The sequence below is a fragment of the Ailuropoda melanoleuca genome, chromosome 15 (genome assembly GCF_002007445.2).
Source record: "Ailuropoda melanoleuca isolate Jingjing chromosome 15, ASM200744v2, whole genome shotgun sequence".
Lineage (NCBI taxonomy): Eukaryota > Metazoa > Chordata > Mammalia > Carnivora > Ursidae > Ailuropoda > Ailuropoda melanoleuca.
In genome coordinates this window covers 25,673,738-25,697,581 of record NC_048232.1, presented here as the reverse complement: position 1 = coordinate 25,697,581, position 23,844 = coordinate 25,673,738, and positions in this window count along the sequence as shown.

Sequence of the window (23,844 nt, the reverse complement as noted above, 5' to 3'; positions counted from 1 at the left end):
AGGTGGCTACCGCTTCCCGGCGCCCTGACACGGCGGCTCCCTCCCCCTTCTGTTTAGCTTCCGATATCTGTGCGCGGTTTCACGGCTCCCCGCTTCGTACCTCGATACTCAGCGCTGGAGATGTTCATTTGTAGAGATCCAGATGTATCTTCCTGCGTCTCAGGCTGATTCCGTGGATATTCCTGCTGGTCCTGGTACCTATCCAGCTCAACTCAGGGGACCGGCTGAAAAAGGGGTCCCCTACTCCTCCGCCATCTTAACCTCCAGGACCCCAAATTCTAACCAGCCAATGATTCCTCAGGATTGACATTGGCCCCTTTTAAATGCAGATCTCTGGTGGGAAGATGAAGGAAGTGGGCCAGAAGGGGTTGGGAAGAACTCGGGAAGCCCATGGAAAGATCTTCTGTGGATAGCACAGGGAGGGGGCAGATGACTCTCAGAGGCTCAGGGAGATTGAGAGAGGAATGAGATTTGGCCCACAGGAAAGAGAAGATCCCCATTCCATTTTTCCTGGGCCTCTATGATGCTGTGTGTCCTGCAAGAAATTGCGAATGCCTTTGTCTCATCTTTAGTTCAGATTCCTGGGACAGAGATCAAAACACAACAATAAACAACAACAACAAAAAACTTCAGTGAGGGGCGCCTGGGTGGCTCAGTTGTTAGGCGTCTGCCTTCGGCTCAGGTCATGATCCCAGCGTTCTGGGATCGAGCCCCACGTCGGGCTCTCTGCTCAGCGGGAAGCCTGTTTCTTCCTCTCCCAGTCACCCTGCTTGTGGTCCCTCTCTCACTGGCTGTCTCTCTCTGTCAAATAAATAAATAAAATCTTCAAAAAAAAAAAAAAAACAAACTCTCAGTGAATACTTGCGACATTCCCATGATGCATTCCCATAACCAAATATTATCCATTCATTTTTTTTAACAAATATGTACCCACCACATACTGGGAACCATCTTAGATAGTAATGATTTTAAAAATTATTTTTATGCCATACTAACCATATCATAATTTACAATGGTACAAACAAGGAGCGTAAAAGTGGTTCTAATGAAGAGATCAGAATTTATAATTCTAGGAGTGACATTTGAGCCAGGCCTTAGAGGATAACCAGAATACTGCTGAACCGATAGGCTGACTGTGGCAAGGAGGGCTTGCTAATCATGCATATTCATGATCCACTTTTTTCCTTAAGCACACAGCTAGACTACATTTCCCAGCCTCCCTTGCAATTGAGTGTGGCCATGTGACTGAGTTCCAGCCAATAGAATGAGAGTGGAAGGGATGTACATCACTTCCAGTCCTGACCATAAAAATCTCCTTGACGTGCTCCCCAATGCTCTTTTCTCTTTTCATCAGGTAAAATGGAGATGATCCCCAGGGCCATCTTGGAAGCTACATACCAAACATGGCAGAGTCTCAACCAGTCCAGGTTCCTGAAAGGCTGGTCACAGTCATGTTCAGCCACAGAGCACTGTTAGGTGAATAACCAACTTCTCTCACATCTGCTCCAACATGCATTTGTCTATTTGATGTGGCAGTTGGCCTTTGTTATGAATAAAGTGCTGAAGGCACAGCACATGAGAAGTCACGCAGGTGTTAAGGTAGAGGGCACATTCGAGGAAGTTCAGGAGAGGCCAAAATGAAGATGGAGAGGTAGCAGAGGAAGTTAAGTTTGGGCTTTTTCCCACAGGCCGGTGCTTCTGAGCCAGTGGTGATTATTTGCCCATCACCCCCATCCTACAGGGAATATTTGTCAATATCTGGAGACATGTTTTGGTTGTTACCCTAAGGTGGCGGGGGGGGGGGGGGGGGGGGGGGGGCTGCTGCTGACATCCATACTCCTACAATGCACGGGACGGTCCCCCACATACAAAGAGTCATCTGGGCCAAATGTCAACAGTACTGAGATTGAGAAACCCTGCTATAGTCAATGGGACATGGGCAACGATTCTTAAGAGTGCCACAGTCATATTTGTGTTTTGGAGAGCTAATTCTGAAAACAGCATAGAAGATTCACTGGAGAGGAGAGAGACGAGAGATGAGAAAAACAATGTCATCCTTTGTTTATCAAGTACCTACTATGTGTCAGGCACCAGGTACAAAGATGAATAAGTAAGAGTCTAGCAAGGGAAATAGTAATGACTTTTACGGGACTTGGGAAACTTGAACTCTAGGCTCAGGTCTGTCTTCAGCATGCATCAGCTTCTCTGGCCTTTTGTTACTCATTAGAAGCCTTCTAAAATAAAGCAAGAGAACGTCCCACACTCAATCAGTGGGTGAAGAAGGAGAAAAGAGGAACCTATATGAGAAACATGGCGGAAATGAAATAAATCAGACCCGGTGTGAGATTGGCTGGAGAAGTTAAGAGAAGTAAAAGCCATCTCTGAGGTCTGTATGCTGGCAGCAGAATGTAAGAGTAAGAGCTGACTCAAAATAAAAAATAAATAAAAATCAGAGCAGACTCAGAGGGCTGTAATATGTGTTTTTCTTTTTGAGATCTATCGAAGTCTGAGATTCCCATAGAACGGGTACAAGCAACTTACATAAGAATTACTTATTTTTTTTTAGAGATTTTATTTATTTATTTGAGAGAGAGACGGAGCACAAGTTGGGAGGGAGGGGCAGAGGAAGAGGGAGAAGCAGACTCCCCACTGTGCAGGAAACCCGACCTGGGGCTCGGTTCGCAGGACCCCGAGATCACGGCCTGAGCTGAAAGCAGATGCTTAACCGACTGAGCCACCCAGGTGCCCCAAGAAATGCTGAGTTCTTATCAGGGGTGCCTGGGTGGCTCAGTCGGTTGGGCGTCTGACCCTTGATTTCTGCTCAAGTCATGATCTCACAGTCATGATCTGAGGGAGGTGAAATTGAGCCCCAGGTCAGGCCTCAAGCTGAGCGGGGTGTCTGCTTAAGGATTCTCTCTCTCCCTGTCCCTCTGCCCTTCCCATCCCACTCACGTGCTCTTGCTCCCACTTTCAAATGAATAAATGAATCTTAAAAAAAAAATAAAAAGAAATACTAATGTCCAATAAACATTTGAAGAGATGTTTTACTTTGCTAACAATCACAGAAATGGATATTAAATCCAAATGCTCTTTTGTACCTTTCAGAATGGCAAAAAAAAAGTCTTAATTATTACTATCTAATGTTAGCTCTGATATGATGAAACAGGAATTCTCATACTCTGTAGATGGATGAGAAAAATTTATAATACCTTTAATGGGAAAATTGATTATTAGCAGTTGAAAAAATATATAAATATATATGTATATATGTGTGTGTGTGTATATATATATATATACACACACACACACATACACTGGAATCCAGCAATTTCACTTCTAGGAATAAATCGTAAGGAAATAGTCAAATATTTTAAAAACTATACATATCCCAAGCATTTAATATAGTGTTGCTTATATTACATTGGAAACAAATGTCCATAAATAGGGGACTGGTTAAATAAATTATAGTACTTTTTGAACTAATAAAAAACTATGTAGTCAGGGGCGCCTGGGTGGCACAGCAGTTAAGCGTCTGCCTTCGGCTCAGGGCGTGATCCCGGTGTTCTGGGATCGAGCCCCACATCAGGCTCTTCTGCTATGAGCCTGCTTCTTCCTCTCCCACTCCCCCTGCTTGTGTTCCCTCTCTCGCTGGCTGTCTCTATCTCTGTCAAATAAATAAATAAAATCTTAAAAAAAAAAAACAACTATGTAGTCACTAAAAATAACATTTACTGAATGGAAAAATAGTCACAATATTAATAATATTAATAACTTGACACTATTAAGGTGACAAGCTCAGGTTATTGAACAACTGGTCTAGTAGAATTATGTAACCATATATATATATATATATATATATATATTTGATAGAGAGAGACAGCCAGAGAGAGAGGGAATACAAGCATGGAGTGGGAGAGGAAGGAGCAGGCTGCCAGCGGAGGAGCCCGATGTGGGGCTCGATCCCAGAACACCGGGATCACGCCCTGAGCTGAAGGCAAACGCTTAACGACTGCGCTACCCAGGCGCCCCGTGATCTTTCACTCCTGATGGAAGAACAAACGTGTGTGGGATTTTCATGTTTTAGTTACACATTTTGTCTGATGATCTTATGAGCATTTTTTTTCTTTATTGCAGCCGAAATAACACAAATCCTTAAAAATGTTCATAAGAACCCCGGTCCCCCCAAAAGAAACAAAACTGAAAGATGATGGCCTATTTCTAATTCTTTGTGTTCAAAGAAATGGTGACCACAAGCGCTGGACCCCTGTGATAGCCCTGGGGTACGCCTGCTGTCGTGACACTTAGTACAACTGTCCACCTCCTCTCTCAAGTGTCCTGGTTGGAGGATTAATTATATGGCCATTCTATTCAAGGAAGAAACCTACAAATGTACCATTGCCTAATTTTTATTCCTATAAACCGTTTTTTTCTGGTCTCCCAGGTGTTCCGCTTGCATCCCCAGAGCTCTCAACCTTGCTACTCTAATCATTTCATGTACTATTTATAGAGAAAAAGAACCAGGTAAAATATCTTGACCCTTTGATTTCTTCCAGCCAGAACTAAAGTAATTTATCTTAGCCTTTGCCGAAGACTAAATTGTATCATTTCAGGCTTTGGTCTAAATCCTGTTATTTTGACTTTTTGACTCACTTTGCACCCTCTGATATATAAAGTAACGACAATTTCTACAATGAACAACTGTGTTTGTTCATCAGAAATTCTTTCTGTTCCTCAGACTTCTTTCCTGTTTCCTAATGGTTATGCATTTGAAAATTTGATAAATGGCCTGGCACGGTTTGAGTTTAATGGGAGCATTTAAACATACTTTCCCTACAAAGCTTATCAGTTAGTTACTTAACCTTTATGAATAGGTTAAATATTTTCCACAGTATTTCTATAAATATGATACCTGGTTTCAAGTTAAACCTAATAAAAAGGAAGTTATTCTTTGCTTAAATATCTCCTGTTTCTTTTCGTTTTCATCTTCCCCCTTCTTCGTGACCACTTGACTCGGAAAGAAATTCACAAGGCAGATGTGGGAATGTCACTTTATAAATACAACATTCAGCCCGTATACTGTTGTTGTCCTTGTTTTAAGTAAAGAAAAGGTGACTATTCCTCCAGGATGTATGCTTTGGCCATGAAATTGAGGTCTCAAATCAAGTTAAAGGGCTATGTTGAGTTTTAAAAAAAAAAAATCCTGGAAATAAAACAATCTATGTGTTGAACTCAGAGTGATGATGCAGGGGCTTGTATCATACACAGAAAGCATCCCAGTGTGTTCCCGGTCCTTCACAAAGCATTCCTTGTTTCCGTAGTTCCCGAAGGCTCCGAGCACACATACGCTTCCTCTCTCTGCCAATGGAGAAATGCTCGCTAAGTGCTTCATTCATTCCCACATGCTATATTTATTCATTTTTCAACAAAAAGTGGCATATTGAATATGTATTCCTGGAAATTCCTGAAATCCATTCATTAGGCTTTCAGCTAGTTTCTCATACACCTCTGTATCCCAGGAGCCAACCCCAGCAAACCCCAGTCCTGGGTCACTCTGCAATCCAAAGCCTTAGGGTCCAGGCAAGAAAACTGTCTTTCGGCCAAGTGCACGTGATGGTTAAGTAATCAGCTAGCCCTACCTGTCACCTTGTAACTCTCAGTAAAACCCAATCCCCGACCGATGACGCCCCCCAAATTATTGCCTTCGTCTGGGGGCCCTACGCCTTGTGGCTTCTATTTGTTTCCCTGAATTCGTAGTGGAAGAGAATTAGACCAGCATATGCCGGACCCGCTCTTGTGATCAGGGACAGCCCCTGAAATGTAAGCAAGTGGGAGGGAGAAGCTTCCAACAAGTTGCCAGTTGGGGCAGCCTGACCTTCAGCCATCTCGTGAAGCCCTTGACACAGTGAGACCCTCAGAACGTACGCAGCAAAGTCATTAACAGCTCGAGCGCCCAGCATGTGTTACGTATTTCAGTAAACAGGGAAACAAAGTTCCCTGGAAATGTATCTGAAATGGTGCAGTTTCTAATGGAACTAGAACAAAAAAAAAAAAAAAAAAAAAGGAAACTTACTTTTGCGTATATTTTTTGTCTTTGTTTTAAAAAGTTCTAGTTAGGAAAGATGGTGCTTCAATTTACCTGTAAAATCAGAGACACAACCAAATGTAGCTAATAACATGAGACATCTCAAAGAGAGTAGGCTCTCTGATGTCTGAAATAGCAAGAAGCACATAAGGATTAATTTTAAAAAAAAAGTTTAGGGGCATCTGGGTGACTTAGTCGGTTAAGCATCCCACTCTTGATTTCGGTTCAAGTCATGATCCCAGGATCCTGGGATCGAGCCCCGAGTGGGGTCTGCTCATCCCTCTCCCTCTGTTCCTCCCCCAACTCGTTCTCTCTCTCTCTCTCAAATAAACAAATAAAATCTTAAAAAAAAAAAAAGTTTAGAGACAAATAAATTATCCAGTGAACAAGAAGGGGAAACCGACCGAATGTCATTATTTGAATGTCTCCACATGAAAACCACTAGGGTGGGGGTTGGGGGATCTGGGTTTCAAGTCCTGCTTTGAGAATCATTCAGCACGTGACCCTGAACAAATACTCTAATCCTTCTGGGTCTCTATTTCCATGTCTATGATGTGGACATGCTATTTGATGATCTCTAAAATCTTCTTTCTGCTCAAATATTATATTGCTCTGTTGAAAAGTGGAATTTCAAAGGTAACCCTCAGGAAAACCCCTGTAGCATTGCAAAGAACTGTGAGCTCACAGGGCTGTTTCTTTGATTCCCATGTTGGGGTGCCCTAGTGCTGGCTGTTCCGGAAGGTCTGAACCCAGCGGCGGCTGCCCCGGAGCTGAGGGAACCAAAAGAGCAAATGGAAGATGAAACCCTGCATTTTCACTGAAATATACGCAATCCAAACAAAGGTAGTATTCACACTTTCTCCTTTGCTTGAAGTTTTTTCCTAGAAAAGAAAAATCACCAGGAAAACAAGAGCCCCGAGTCAGCAGGCTCCAGACCAAATCGTTTAGCAGCAAGGAAGGTTCTGGGTGAGCCTAACCTGCTCTTCCTAGGCCCCCAAAGTCTAACACAACTCGGGGTTTGCTCTGGGGGTGGTGAGGAAGAGAGGCAATCCCCCTGCAGCTTTCTCCTGCCTCACCCAGCCCCACATCAATGGAGAAAGAAGAGTCCCTTTCTGCAAAAACCACAGCCTCTCTGGTTCTATTCCTTAAATCCAGCCTCCGCCCTGAAGGAACCAGGAAATGTGTTCTGTAGGCAGATTGAGTGTGGAAAAGAGGAGGGGGTGACCTTTAATGAGTCTAGGACGGGGGGGATGTCTTAAGTGAAAACAGAAGGCGTTTGTGTTACATATAACGGAACTGACTCCCGAGGGTGAAGATCATTGGAACAAAGGATGGGGACCAAGTGCCTCTGAGATCTGGGGTCAGGAGTGGGTTTGAGTGTGGCTTGTCCTGAAGGCCGGGGATGGGACAGCTTTTCGAGGCTCTCACCAAAACCCAGCTAATGAAGTGGGGGAGCAGCCAACAGCTAGGAGACCCACAAACCCTCTGTTCCGCCGACGAGACAGAAGAAAGCCCATGCCTCTTGTGTAAACTCACTGCGGCATGATGGTGTTGGATCCTTTGTCCTCTGAGGACCTGAGCATCCATTCTCCTCCTTGAGGGCACAGACATAAGCGGAGTGAGTCCTGTGTGTGCCTTCCCACTTGGGAGCCAGAGGTTGGGAAATAGATGTTTCTTTTCCCTACCATACCTGTTAGATGCAGAGGACTGGCAACACCCAAGCTCAGCCACCTGGCTCCTGAGACCGGATCATGAGCCAGGGTGAGGGAATGCCACCATGTCACTGCAGCAGGGACGTGCGAGACAGTGGGCGTTAGGGGGGGAAGGACAAAGTCTCCACCAGGCTATGCTAGTTATAAGATAGTTACTTACGCACCTTCTTGTTTCTTTCTTTCTTTCTTTTTTTTTTTTAAGATTTTATTTATTTATTTGACAGAGAGAGACACAGCGAGTGAGGGAACACAAGCAAGGGGGAGTGGGAGAGAGAGAAGCAGGCTTCCAGCCGAGCAGGAAGCCTGATGCAGGGCTCGATCCCAGGACGCTGGGATCATGACCTGAGCCGAAGGCAGACGCTTAACGGCTGAGCCACCCAGGCGCCCCGCACCTTCTTGTTTCTTCATTCTTTGAAGTGCTTACGGATCCTGACCATTTCCAAGGAGCAAATCCTATGGATTTTGTGATGTCTCTCTTCCCTGCTCTTTTCCTACTCTCCCCCCTGCCCCACCACGACCATGTCTTCCTTTAAATCCCCTTTTGTTTGTGTCAGCCAGAATCTTATCCTGCAGATCTAAGAGCCAGGCGGGGGATGCAATGTGGGGGTTGCATTGGATAAATTCAATGTGGGTGTTGCATTCTGCTGGGTAAAATGCACCGGGGTGTACATCCAAGGTCTGCAAAAGGAATAATTTAAAACAAACTGTCAGAACCTCACACCAGCCACAGTATCAAAAAGACAAGTAATAACAGGTGTTGGAGGAAAGAGAACCTTCCTGCACTGTTGGTGGGAATGTAGATTGGTGCAGCCACTATGGAAACAGTGTGAAGGTTCCTCAAAAAGTTAAAAATAAAATTGTGATATGATCCAGTAATTTCCCCTCTGAGTATTTACAGGAAGAAGAAAATGAAAACACTAATTTTTTTTAAAGATTTTATTTATTTATTTATTTATTTTGACAGAGAGAGAGACAGCCAGTGAGAGAAGGAGCACAAGCAGGGGGAGTGGGAGAGGAAGAAGCAGGCTCCCAGCAGAGCAGAGTGTCTGATGCGGGGCTCAATCCCAGGACCCCGGGATTACACCCTGAGCCGAAGGCACACACCTAAGGACTAAGCCACCCAGGCGCCCCTGTAAACACTAATTTGAAAAGATATACGCACCCCTATGTTTATTGCAACGTTATGGACAGCAGCCAAGATACAGAAGCAACCTAAGTGTCCATAGATAGATGAATGGAAAAAGAAGGTGTGGTGTATGTACTCAACAGAATATTACTCAGCCATAAAAAAAAAAGAATGAGATCTTGCCATTTATGACACGGATGGACATTGAGGGCATTATGTTAAGTGAAATAAGTCAGACAAAGAAGACAAACACTGTGTATTTCACTAGTGTGTGAGATCTAAAAAATGAATAGAAAGAGAAACAGACTAAAAAATACAGAGAATAAACTTCCCTTGCCAGTGGGGAGACTGGAGAAGTAGGTGAAGGGATTAAAAGGTCCAAACTTCCAGATATAAAATAACTAAGTCATGGGAATGAAAAGTAGAGCATAGGAAATATAGTCAATAATATTACATAACTTTGCATGGCAACGTTTACTGCGGTGAGCATTTTATAACGTGTACAATTGTCAAATCACTATGTTATATATGTTATATACCTAAAACTAATATAATATTATGTCAGCTTATTATTAAAAATAATAATAATAATTTTTAAGAATTTTTTATATTTACTCTTTTTATTTTAATTTCAGTATAGTTAACACAGTGTTATATTAGTTTCAGGTATACAATACAGTGATTCAACAATTCTATTCGTTACTCAGGGTTCATAATGAGTGTACTCTTAATCCCCTTCACCTCTTTCACGCATCCCCAACCCACCTCCCCTCTGGTAACCATCTGTTTGTCCTCTATAGTTAAGAGTCTGGGTTTTTTTGTTGTGTTTTGTTTTGTTGGTTTCTTTCTTTTTTTCTTTGTTCATTGCTTTGTTTCTTCAATTCCACATATGAGTGAAATCGTACAGTATTTGTCTTTCTCTGACGACTTATTTCACTTAGTATTATACTCTCTAGATCCATCCATGTTGTTGCAAATGGCAAGGTTTTATTCGTTTTTATGGCTGAGAAAAGTTCCATTGTATATCTACACCACATCTTCTTTATCCATTCATCTATTGATGGACACTTGGGCTGCTTCCATAATTTGGCTATTGTCGATAACACTGCAGTAAACCTAGGGGTACATATATCTTTTTGAATTAGGGTTTTCATATTCTTTGGATAAATACTCAGTAGTGTGATCATAGGGTAGTTCTATTTTTAATTTTTTGAGGAACCTCCATGCTGGCTCCCACAGTGGCTGCACCAGTTTGCATTCCCGCCAACAGTGAACCAGTGTTCCTTTCTTTCTATATCCTTGCCAACACCTGTTGCTTCTTGAGTTTTTTATTTTAGCCATTCTGACAAATGGGAGGTGATATCTCATTGTGGTTTTGATTCGTATTTCCCTGATGATGAGCAATGTTGAGCATTTTTTCATATGTCTGTTGGCCATCTGGATGTCTTACTTGGAAAAATGTATGTTCATGTCTTCTGCCCACTTTTTTTTCTTTTTGATGGTGAGTTATAGATATTGAATACTTATATATTTTGGATATTAACCTTTGTCAGATATGTCATTTGCAAATATCTTCTCCCATTCAGTAAGTTGTTTTTTAGTTTGGTTGATTGTTTCCTTTGCTGGGCAGAAGCTTTTTATTTTGGTGTAGTCTCAATAGTTTATTTTTGCTTTTGTTTCCCTTGCCTCAAGAGACATGTCTAGAAAAAATGTTGATATGGCCAATATCAGAGAAATTACAGAGATTGTTTATGGGGTCAGGTATCACACTTAAATCCTTAATCCATTTCGAGTTTATTTTTGTGTATGGTGTAAGAAAGTGGTCTAGCTTCATTCTTTGGCATGTAGCTGTCCAGTTTTCCCAGCGCCATTTGTTGAAGAGACTGTATTGTTCCCATTTTGTCAACTTCAACTTTTGTCGAAGATTAACTGACCATGTCATTGTGGGTATATTTCTGGCCATTGATTTATATGTCCATTTTTGTGCCAGTACCATACTGTTTTGATTACTACAACTTTAGTGGGGGTTTTTTAATTATTTTTTAAGTAATCTCTACACCCAACGTGGGACTCAAACTTACAACCCCAAGCTCAAGAGTCCCAGGCTCTCCCAGCTGCGCCAGCCAGGCACCATGACTACTACAACTTTGTAGCTTATCTTGAAATCTGACGTGTGCTACTTCCAGTTCTTTTCTTTTTCAGGATTGCTTTGGCTATGCGGGGTCTTTTGTGGTTCAAATTTTAGGATTATTTGTTCTAGTCTGTGAAAATGCCGTTGGTATTTTGATAAGGATTGCAAAAAAAAATCATAATGAAGATTTTTAAAAATAGAATAAACTACCAGAGAGCGTGGTGTCTCATACGTGATTGGTAAATGACCAGATGTAGAAAGCAAAGAATCATAGATAAATACAGAGAGAAAGGTCTGAGAACCCACGCTCGGGGAAAAAAGCTCATTCTCTTGGTCAATCATAATAATAGCAACACTCCCCAAGTTCCACAGCTTGGAAGTGATTGAACCAAGTTCCAACCCCACCAGTCTGCTTCCAGACTCGGTGACTCAATCCTAAACCAGGACCACACATCCATTTCAAAAGATTACAGGCAAAAATTCAGGGCATGAGTTCAATGTTGTCTGAAAATAAAATACCATTTTATTTGGGTGGCTCTAATCACATCGTTTGGTTATTCATTCCTCTTCCTTGTACACGCCACTTTTCTGTATTTCGGATGTGGCTGCTGGCCACCTGTGCACCTAGGACGCAGCTGGAAAAGAGGGCTAACACCAGCTGAACCCTTACTCGGGGTTAACAGTGTTGCCTTTCATCCTCGCACTGACTCCAGTGAGGAAGAGGACTCTCCGAGGAGATAAGCAACTGCCCTGATTGAAGTGCTCCAGGCAGAGGAAGTGACTCCAGAGGTTTCTCTCCCTTCCATGCTGACACGACTGAGAAGAGAACTGAAAGCCAGGAGGCCCAGAGCCCTCTGCGGGCTCGGCAAAAGGCTGGCAGGGCCATGTTGTGACCTCCGGACCCTGGCATTTTTGCCTTCATGGGTTTCTTCTTCAATCAGTTGAGCAATCAAAATTATCATCTATGATTTCGTTGGTATAAGGGCAAATATATTAGTATTACATAGTAAAACATTTTTTTGACCTAGAAGTTCATTTTTCTTCTTCTGATCTTAGAAATTGCAACATTGTCATGGGCCCCTCAAAGTTTCATGGGCCCTGAGCATTATGCCTCCTGTTGAAGCGTCGGCTTTGGTTGCTGGGTGCACTCAGGGTTCACTCTGGGGGTTACAGAGTCTCCTTACCCAAAGGGAAGCTCAATCCCAGAAACAGCGGAGATCATGAACGACGCTCCTTGGGAGGGATGAGTGCTGAGAACACAAAACGGGACAAACCAAGCATTGTGACTAATATTCCTGTGCCTTGACAAAACCTCTGATGATGCCTAAAGAAAATGCATCTGTATATATGGCGACCCCAACTGGTGACAAATGTTGTGATGAGTACAGTTGAAGGCCGGTGCCATCATCCTGCCTTGGGTAAATACATTAATCTCTCTAAGCTTGTTTCCTTATTTGTAAAACGACAGGATAAAAGTCTGTAACTCAGGGGCACCTGGGTGGCTCAGTTGGTTAGGCACCTGCCTTTGGCTCAGGTAGTGATCTCGGGTTCCTGAGATTGAGCCCTGCATTGGGCTCCCTGCTCAGCGGCGAGCCTGCTTCTCCCTCTCCCTCTGCCCCACGCCCAACCTTGCTCATGCTCACTCTCACTCTCTTTCAAATAAGTAAATAAAATCTTTTTTTAAAAAAAAAAAAAGAGGGCTGCTTTGAGGGCCAAATAAAGTACACGAATGAAGAGCTTAGCACAGGATCTGGCCCATGGTAAACACTGGATAAACATCCCGGACAACTCTTATGGCCACCACCGCTGCTACCCATGAGGAACCTAGAACAGAATGTTCCGATCTGGAACTTACCTGGCTAGGTCAGAGGTCACCATATGTGTACCGTCTTGGATGAAGGGTTTAAGATCCAAATTGGAATATCTGACTTCTGTCTTTGGATAGATTCATAGAATGATCCACAGATGATGGAAGCGATAATCGAGTACATAAACAAGGAGGAAAATAAAGGACAGCCCTGACTAAAGCAGGTATGGCAAAAGGAGAGAACATTCTCAGCCAAAAATGTTCCCCCCCGTTACGGCAATGAGGGGACTCACACCCAAAACAAAGACACATCAACAAGGACCAGGAGTGATATCATGAGTCTTGCACCCCTCTCGCATGCAGCTGAAGGGAAATCCTTATATCCCCCAACCCCATAATGAATTGTTACGCAGTGAAACAGCAGAAAAAAGGAAAGTAGAAAATCTCTTCCGTGGTGATCTCTGTTTGAAGCATTCGAAATCAGCATACGGATCCCGGTGCGTAAGCCACTTATTAGAGATGTAACTCAAGAAATCGCAATAAAGCTTTTGAGGAGGAAACAGAGGTAAAAAGGGCACGAATTCTACCCTGGGAACAGCAAGAAAATCTTGAAAAAAGTATCCATGTCCTGGGGGGAGAAAGATAACCCCCGAAGAGATAAAAGGCCGTTCCAGAGAAACGGGAGGAACAGATAAGGGAAGAAGAGATGGTCCCTGGGATAAAAGGGAAACTGGTCAATAAATAGCAGGAGAAATCAAAGTGACAGAAAACATGCAAAGAGCATGTACACAAATCGTCTGTGGGGAGGCCGCCCCGTTCCCACAATGGACGATGTCATCAGCACCAAGCGGAGGAGAAGACGGGACTTAAACCCTCCTGGGGTCCCTTTGCTCTTGCGCGACCTTTTACACCTGAAACAGGAAAGTCTTCTTGTTCAGAAACAAGAGAGATGGGCAAAAGCAGAACACTTGAGCTGCCAGGCACTCCGGGCAAATTTGAATGAAGTTGGAGTGGATACCCAAGCGTGGTGCTGGCAGACGCAGGAAGAGAATCCTGTGGAAATGATGATTTCAAAGAGAAAATGAGACTCATTGACCCCAAAGGAAAGGAGAGTCAGCGTAGCCCAGTGTGAGCTGAAGTAGGAAGTGGGAGACATGGACCCCGTCCCTGGGGCTGCCAGAACAAGGGGGTCACGTTCAGAGGGCTTTTGCACTGTCCCCCAGGGCGAAGCTGTGCCTGGACAAAGGGGACCGAAGCTCATGGCAGCCTTCCACCACTTGTCCCCCGTGCCCGCCGTGGACAAGAAGAGTGTTCCAGGGAGCTTGTGGGAAGGAAGGAGAGAGAAAGGTAACACCACATCCCTTCATTCTTGCATGCCTGCATTCGACCCAGCTGCCAAGAAGTGATGTCACTGTCACCACCCGGGCTCTGGCCCTCACTATTTCTCCCTGGACTATCATGATGAGCCTCCTTAGAGGTCTTCTTTGGCATATCCCCTCCCACCTAACTCCCTACAGCCCCAAACTCTCTGTCACCAGAGCTCTCTTTCCAAAGCTCAAATCTGATGACGTCATTTCCTGCTTCAGAGTCCCCAATGGCAATGCCAGCTGGTGCAGCCACTGCGGAAAACAGCACGAGGTTCCTCAAAATATGAAAAACAGAATTATCCTAGGAGCCTGAAATCACACTACTACCCAAAGAAAACAAAAACACTAATTTGAAAAGATGTATGCACCCCTACGTATGTGTACTGCAGCATTATTGACAACAGCCGAGTTAGGGAAGCGTCCGAGTGTCCGCTGATAGATGAATGGATAAAGAAGATATATAATATATATCTTATATTATATAATAGAATATAGTATATAATAGAATATTTCTCAGCCATAAGAAAGAATGAAACCTTGCCATTTGCAACCACATGGATGGATCTAGAGAGTATAAAGCTAAGTGAAAGAACTCAGTCAAGGAAAGACAAATACCATATGATTTCACTCATATATGGAATTTAAGAAATGAAACAAATGAACAAAGGAGAAAAAGAGACAAACCGAAAAGAAAAAGAAAAAGAAAAAAAACCCAGGCTCGTCAGTATGGAGCACAAACTGATGGTTCCCAGAGCGGAGGCTGGGACGGGAAGGAATGGGTGAAATAAGTGATGGGAATTAAAAGTACACTCACCATGTTGAGCACAGAGTAATGTATAGAATGGTTGAATCACTATATGGTACATCTGAAACTAATGTAATGCTGTATGTTAATTATACTTCAATTTTTAAAAAGTAGAAAAAAAGAGTCTCCAGTGGCTTTTCATTGCCTACACAGGTCAGCGAACTCTGACCTGTGAGCTAAATCCAGCTTGCAAGTTAAGAATGTCCTTTGCATGGGGGCACCTGGGTGGCTCAGCCCGTTAAGCCTCAGACTCTTGATCTGGGCTCAGGTTGTGAGTTCAAGCCCAGCTTTTGGCTACCCATGAAGCCTACTTAAAAAAAAAAAAAAAAAAGGCTTTTGCATGTTTAATGGGTTGTACAAAAATAAAAAAAGGAATATGTGCATACAGAGATATATGTCGCCCGCCCAGCCTAAAACATTTAGTATATGGCCCTTTACAGAAAGTTTGTCAACACTTACAATTGTGGTAAAGGACAAAAAATCCATGTACAAAATCTTTCGTGACCTTGCCCTGTCTACTTCACTTCTTCACCCACTTTCCTCCTTGTTCTTTTTATTCTGCAGCTACAGAGCCGCCCCTGGAGCCCGCGACATGCCAGGTGTTCTCACACTGCTCTGCTCCCCTGTCCTGGGACACCAGTCACGGACATGCGCTAATGCATCTCTCACACCTCTTTCGCAGCCCCACGCACCGCATGCACCTGGCCGTCTATTTACTCAGAGCTCAGCCTCTCACACCAGGCCACCTTGTTCACCCCTCTTGACACCAATTTGTAACTGGGAGCTCCGGGAGAGCAGGCCACCCTTCTCACCTCTGCGGCCCGCCCCAGCCCTGGCATGTTGTCCCCGTGCAGTGAGTCCTTGCTGTGCTTCTGGGGTGCCCTTGGCACTGACCGTGAGCTCCTCTCTTCCCCATCAATCTACTTCCTCAGCTTTAAAAGGAGAAGTTTGAACCCGATGATTGCATAGTCCTCCGCGTCTGAAATGCTATTCCTCTCTGAGAAACAGATCTTCAAATGGAATGAGAACTAGAAAAAATTTCGTGCCTACGTCTCCTCCAAGAATTTCGAAAAGCGGGGCTATCCCCCAGAGCTCAGGAACTGGTTTTCTTTGCCTTCTGATGAATCAGGGCAAAGAGCCTGTTTCAAGAGAAGGTGGGCTGAAGGGCGCAAGAGCGCTGCCTGCGCCGAGGATCCATGTGGTGCAAGTGGTTGCGTCACCAAACCCAGGTCTCTGCTCAGTGTGCACCAAAGCCCGTCACGCAGCAATCAGCCAATCTGACATCAGGTGTGTGGCAAGGAAAGCATTTATTCTAGAGGCAGCCAAACGGTGAGAGGGGAGGGCAAGGCTCAACTCCACCTCCCCACAGTGGGAGACGACAAGTTTTTTATAATTACAGGGGCTGCGATTACAAACACTGCGATGAAAATGGTGGGGCTATACGGCGACTCACGAGGAACGTATGTAACAGACATCCCAGGTTCATTTTGGGTGGACACCTAGCATCAGAAGGAGGTAAATTCAGCCCATGAGTGGGAGATTATTTTAGGACAAGGAGAAGGGGCTCTGGGCGAGCTCCAAGAGCCAGTATAAACCAGATGGGGTCTTGGGCTCCTTATCTCTGGTAAGGAATGCAGGGCCTTCCTCGCTGCTTGGGAGGCTGGAACCGTATCAGTTGACCTTGAGTCCAGGCTTCTGCGGAGACAGCTAGTGGATTTGTTAGTGGGGTCTGAAAAAAGACACACAAGAGCTGACGCGGGAGAAACAGTTCTCTGAAAAACAAGCTTTAAACTTTCTTCTAGTTTCCCCCTCATTAACCCTCTGGGGTACACGATTTCAGTTGACGCTTACATGGAGTCTTGAAGGTGAAAGGCAAGTCAGTACTCAATTATCCTGGTGCTGAAAGCCAGTTTAAGGATTATCATTAAACTTGGTTTTTCTACCTTTCTTTTTTATTTTCTCTCTTGTTTTTTTTTTAATATTTTATTTTTTTATTTGAGAGAAAGAGAGAGCACAAGCAGGGGAAGTGGCAGAGAGAGAGAGAGGGAGAAGCAGGCTCCCCGCTGAGCAGGGAGCCCGAAGTGGGGACTCGATTCCAGGACCCCGGGATCATGACCTGAGCTGAAGGCAGACACTTAACCATCTGAGCCACCCAGGCGCCCCTGCTTTCTCTCTTATTATCATAAGTTAGTAACCAAAAGATAAAACCGGCAAGGACCTGCCAATGGAAATTCTTGTGAAGGTTTGGTAAGAAAGAGACCAGAACCATGATTTAATTTGTAGAGAATAGAAGCCTATTCTATTTAAAAAGTAACAAAAGACAAATGTTCTTCCCATTCATGACTCCCTTCCAGCCCCAAATTCTCTGTTCCCAGATTCCCAGGTGTCTTTTCAGAGAAAGTCAGTGTATATACAAGAACATAGATTAGATACCTATCCCATTTTTTAAAACACAAATGGTAGTGTTCCATTCATGCCATTACGTACCTTGCTATGCTTGCCTAAAAGTACGTTCTAGTTTTTAAGACTAAGTAATAGCACCCCCCACAGATGCCCACATGCTAATTTCCAGACCCTGTAAACCTTACTGAGCCAACGGGACTTTGTAGATACAATTGAATGAAGGTTCCTGAGAAGAGATCATTCTGGATTAGCTTGGATTATCTGGGCGGCCCAATACAGGAGGGAGGCAGAGAAAAAGATCAGAGGATGGAAGTGAAGGTAAGAAGGTCAAAGATTGAAGATCAAGGAGGGAGCTATGAGCCAAGGAACATGGGCAGTCCTAGAAGCTGAAAAGACAAAGAAAAGGATTCTTCCCTGGAGGGTCTGCAAGGAATCAGCACCGACAACACATTGACTCTGGCCCAGTGAAACAGATTCCAGACCTCTAACCCCTATATATGAATTATAATTAAGCTGCTTGCTTTAACCTACTAAGTTTGTGGTCCTTTGTTACTGCAGTAGTAGGAAACGAATACACCTGGGGATTATTCTATACACATGGATACGTTCCCATGCTTTTTACTGCCTATATCATGTGTATGACAGAGTCACAATGCATGAGCATGGAGGCTGTTTCTGTATTTTACCATCACAAATAATGCTGCAAGGAATGTCCTGTACATAAATATGTACATGTGAGCACATTTGTAGGAAAAAGTGAAATTGCTGCATTACTGCTTTTTTTTTTTTTGAAGGTAACTCTACGCCCAATGTGGGGCTTGAACTCATGACCCCGAGATGAAGAATCGCATGCTCCACCAGCTGCACCAGCCAGGTGCCCCTAAATTTTAATAAATGTTGTCAAATATCCTTAAATTACATTTAATTTTTTGCGTGTAATAAAACCTTATTTATGGAAATTTGAGTTTCATATAATTGTCACGTAGGAAAATATTCTTTTTTTTTTTCTTCTCGATCAGTTAAAAAATTAGTCTCAGCTCAGGGGCTATGTAAATCAGGTGATAAGCCAGATTTAGTCTACTAGCTAGAGTTTGCCAAACCCTGGTTTAGTCTAGCTAGCCTAGTTTCACCAGAAGTTGTCAAATCAGAGGTGATTTCCACTTATCCCCAACTGAAAACTTTCATTTAAAAAATACGTGTTTTAGACTTATACAAAATGTTCTTGGGGAAAAGAAACAACAACATTAAATCTAGTCTAAGAGCGCAAGTCACTCTGAAAAAAAAATCTTAACAATTCGTTTGGGAAACGTTTCAATGTGTTAATTTCAATTGCAAAAGTCAGTCATTCAGACTCTTCACTGACTCTGTATCAAGTTCAGCAACATTTTGTTACATGAGACCATCCTGGAGGTTATTTAAACTTATCCTGGAGGTTATTTAAACTTATTAACCCCCAAACCACTAAAACACTGTGCGTCTGCTGAACTAGCAGAGTGGGGTCCAGGTAGGAATGCAGGCAGGCACCAGAGGAAACGTAGGAGGAGATTTGGCTGGTCTGTCTCATTTTGCTAAAAGCTTCAGAGATGTCTAGGTTTATCATACTCATTCTAAACTGAATTATTTTAACATTTGGTGTGCTGCCTTGTTTCTCCTGTTCCTTGAAGTCTTCCCATTGGAGGAAGCAGTCACCTCCTCCAGGCTTTACTAACTGACTGCAGGAGAGAAATCTCTCCTATCTGCCCTGTGAGGGAGTGCAAGGCTGCTCAGACCTTTTCTATGGGTACCCCTGCCTCACACCCTTTGTCCCCTCTTGGGAAGGGATGCTCAAGACCGTATGTTCTTAGTGCTCAGGTGTGTGAGCTTCCTCCAGTCAGACTCACTAGCATCCACAAAGGCTGGCACCCAGCGCCCTTGGGGCTCATGGAGCATGAGCCAGAGGGTGGGGCTGTGCGGGATAAGATGTGTGCAGCATTGGGGGTGCCTGTGAGCCAGCTGGGGAGCCACAGGCAAGGTGACCCAGGGACTTGTGGGTGGACCTCCTGACTGAGTCTGCAACGCAGTTAGTAGGATTCCAGTCCCGTTGTTGCCCTCTCTCCTCGAGCAGTGGCGACTGTAGCCGTAGGCCCCTCTCTGTGTACCCCTACAACATTCTGGATGGGGAATCGAGCAGTGCCACATACGCTTGGGGAAGCCAGACTCCCACTCCCACACTCTCACTTTTTCCTTCCGGAGAAATCGCTGGCAAGAAGGGCTCTCTTGGCACTTGGCTGAGGGAATCACAGATAAAGTGAAATTGCTCCTTTTACCCTCTTCAGTGCATCCAATCTCAGGCTGGTCTTCTCCACTAGACTCCCAGATCCCCACCACGGCACTCTTCTCTGTGGTCATTGTCAAAATGAGTGTTCTTTGTGGGTAAGATGGCAGGAAACTCCTGCCTTTTTGAGAGGGTCACTCTCCTCAATGATATTTTAATATCATCTGTTGCTTTCCTTTGTGACTTGCCTGATTCAATTCACAGGAAACCTCAAGAGTACCGTGGCTGGACTTTCTGTCTTGTTTTTACTTTAATCATGAGGAAGCATCTTTGGTACCTGTTGGTGAGATGCCCAAAAAAAGTCACCTCAAAGTTCCAGTCTGTCACAGTCACCTCACAAAGCCCCCTCCCTGAACTAGGGAAGCATGGAGCAAGCCAGTGTAATAATGTCCGCAGCCAGCGGCCTCCACCTCCTTGTCGAAAGTTCCTGGAGTGTCCTCTCCCAAGAGGACAGCCTGTCATTTCCTGATTGAAGCTGCTTAGGGCCAGTCAAAATCCCTCAGTCAACCCTCCCTGCCAAAGAGCACACCAGGAGCTTGTGTTCCACCTCGCTGAGCTCCCTCTTTGAACGGTATCCCAGAGGGCTTCACTGAAGGAAGAAGATAATCTTGGAAAATTCAAAAATGGAAAAGGATCAGCATTTTTCAAATCTTGACTCTTGCTGACTTAGATATTAGAATGCACTGCAAAAGAAATATAAATTTGAAGTTGTGTTTAAACAATTTTTCGCGGGGTGCCTGGGTGGCTCAGTCGGTTGGACATCTGCCTTCAGCTCCAGTCATGGTCCCAGCATCCTGGAATGGAGCCCCTCATTGGGCTCCCTGCTCGGTGGGGAGCCTGCTTCTCCCTCTGCCCCTTTCCCCTCTTGTGTTGTCTGTCTCAGGTAAATCAATAAAATCTTTTAAATAAATAATTAAAAACTCGAGATATACAAGGAAAATATGATACATATGGAGGTGTCTAAGAAAACTCAGCTAATTAGGAAGAAGAAAGAAAGAAAAAAGAAGAAAGAAAGAAAGAAAGAAAGAAAGAAAGAAAGAAAGAAAAGAAAAGAAAAGAAAAGAAAAGAAAGAAAGAGAAAGAAAGAAAGAAAGAAGAAAGAAAGAACGAATGAACTCAGCTAATTCACCTCTGCTTCTTGATCAGGAAAATCAGCCTAGGGAGGGAGGTTAAGTGACCTGTGGAAGGACATATGCTATTTAGTGACAAATTATATTTATATATATATGCAAATACATACACATAAATTTATTTATATATAAATATAAATTTGTATTTTATATATGTAAACAAATGCATAATTTTATGCAAAATATATTCATTTATATGTAAGTATAAAACTACACTTTGTGTATGCAAATATATACACCAAAAATATATATGTATGTGCATATATACACACACACACACACACACACACTTTTTTTTTTTTTTAACAGAGAAAGGCATGGACTAATTTCTTCTAGTATGCCCATTGGTAAAACTTTACTTAGGGACTATTCTGTCTCTGGGAAGCTTAAGACGTGGATAATTTAAATGAGGTCCCAAAGCAGGGGACAGTCTTTGATAAATACATGAATCTATAGCTATCCCTCATTATCTATTTTATCAGTGGAGAGGTCAGTAAGAATAATTAAGAGCAACAAAAGTTGACAAGGACAGGCAATAGCTTTGGTCCTGTGGCAGAGAAGTCAGGATCAAGGAGCGACCTTGCTGACTGAGCTAGAAATGGGTGGGATTTACCAGCAGTTGCTGCCCCTGAAAGTGACATGCAATTGGGGAGTCGACACTGAGGTACTTCTGTGGTTGGTATCCTAAACCGTCCCAGTCTTCCACCTACAAACGTGCTTAAAATTAAAGTTGATTTACAACACAGGGAGAACAAAATGCACCAAAACTGTACAATATTTGCTTTTATAAAGAAAGACGGCTCCAAGAAACAAGGTCTCCAGTAATCCTGTCTGACTGCTAAGGCGATTAGGTGGATGGGTTCTAGGAAGGGAGGGTGGACCAGATGATCTCCCCGAGAGAAGTCACAGAGGTTTTCCATAAATCTCCTCTCCTGGCGATTTAAAAACCAGAGATGAATGAAGGACAAACCCAACCATGCCTGTCTTCGCTGTGACTCAGCCAGGGCTACTATTCCTCTAATCAGCAGAAGTAGTACCCTTTCTCTTTCATTTAATTAAATTAATTAATTTATTTGAGTGAAAAGCAAGGCATGAGCCAGGGGTGGGGGGAAGGACCAAAGGGAGAGGGAGAGAGCATCCCAGGAAGTCTCTACACCCAGCGCAGAGCCCAACAGGGACTCGATCTCAAGAACCCGAGATCATGACCTGAGCCAAAATGAAGAGTCCCATACCCAACCAACCAAGCCACCCAGGCACCCCCCTTTCTCTTTTAATGAGGTCACAGTCATTAGTCACTCCAGTGTTATCACCTGATGTAATTGTGATTCTGTTACAGGCACGAATGAGGTGCGGCTTGCCATGCTCTGTATCAGAAAGAAAACCCTCACTGCTTTCTTGGTGAACTAAGCTTAAACAAGCTTGGGCTCCACCCCAGGACCCAGCTTTCAGACAGGCAGTCACTCCCCCACCCTGAGTTACTGAGAACAGTTTTCTTCACTGCACACAGTTATAAGCCCTTGACGCAGGCACAAGGAGGTAATTGGCTCCCTCAGAACACTCTCCTCACCCATCCCCTTGTCGACACTCAGGAAAAGTCATCTGTAACTGCAGCCCAATCGATGAATAATTGCCCTCTTCGAGATCCAAGATCCAAGCCAAGTTTCCCTGCACACTGCTCTCTGGCTGCAAATGCGGTCTGTCTCAGCCTTCATGCCTTGAGAGGAAAAGATGAGGAAAATTCTTGTCCTGTTCCAGTTCATCCCCTCTGATGACTCCATGGAGTAGACTGAATCTGTTGACGGAGTTTTCAAAGTTAGCGAGTTTTTCTTTTTTGTTGTTTTTGAGCCAGACCCTCTATCAGTCACAATTACTGAACTCTAGATTACTTTAGTATTTTCAAGGCAACCTCCAAAAAACAGATGTCATAATGTGCAAGCATGCTTGAAAAATGGAATTTGGTTTTCTCAGAGTTACTTGCCTGCATTGTTTTCAATGGTAACTAATTTTTTTCACCCCCCTAGTTAAATTTAAACCATTCTGTGTTCATTGCCTCATCTTCATACCTTGCTGAAGCCATTTCTCCTACTAACTGGGGAGACACCCCCCCCCGCCCAAATCCCACCGGATCTTCACGTAGCCTCTGACTCTTTCAACTTGTTGTCTATAACCTGAGAGCACCTACTACCTGTGTCTCTCATCCCGGCTCCTAGCTAGACTCTGCCTGCCATTCCGTGTAACTGTTTCATGAGGATCTGTCTTACCTGAAATTAGCCTATTAGTTCCTTGAGGACAAAAATGTTTATTTTCCACTCCTTTCATATGTGTGTCCCTGCTTACCCTTCCCTGATTACCACTGATTACCACATACCTTCACATGTGGAAAATTATGAACTTCTTTTTAAACTTGAAATTACTCCAAGCAAGAGAGCAATAAATATGAAAGCACTTCTATAACGTTCCCTTTGTGATCTTTTCAATTTGTACTACATTCCAAGAAACATGATTTAAAGCCAGTCATTTATTTTTTCTGCTGCTCCAACATTTAGGCAAATTTTTGTGCAAAGAATGAGATCTAGAGACTTGGAAAAATTATTCAAATTCCATTTTCTCCACAGCTGTCATCCTCTCCAGTCTATGACAGTGTCTCGTGCCCGATCAGCCCCTCATCAAGGTGTGTTTTTACCGCAATTACAGTAAACATTTCATTGGCTCATTACTATATGCTAGATACCATGCTAAGTGCTTTACATGCATTTTCTCATTGAATTCTCACAATCACCCAAGAAGATGAGAACCATCAGAAGCCTTATGTCACAGATGAACAAGCCCAGATACATACATATTTAGTAACTTGGCTAAACTCAGACCTGCAATATGGGTAAAGCCAAAATTCAAATCCGCAGCCTGTGGAACTTGTTAGAAATGCAAATTCGCCACTCTCACTCCAGCTCTGGGGGCTGGGGCCCA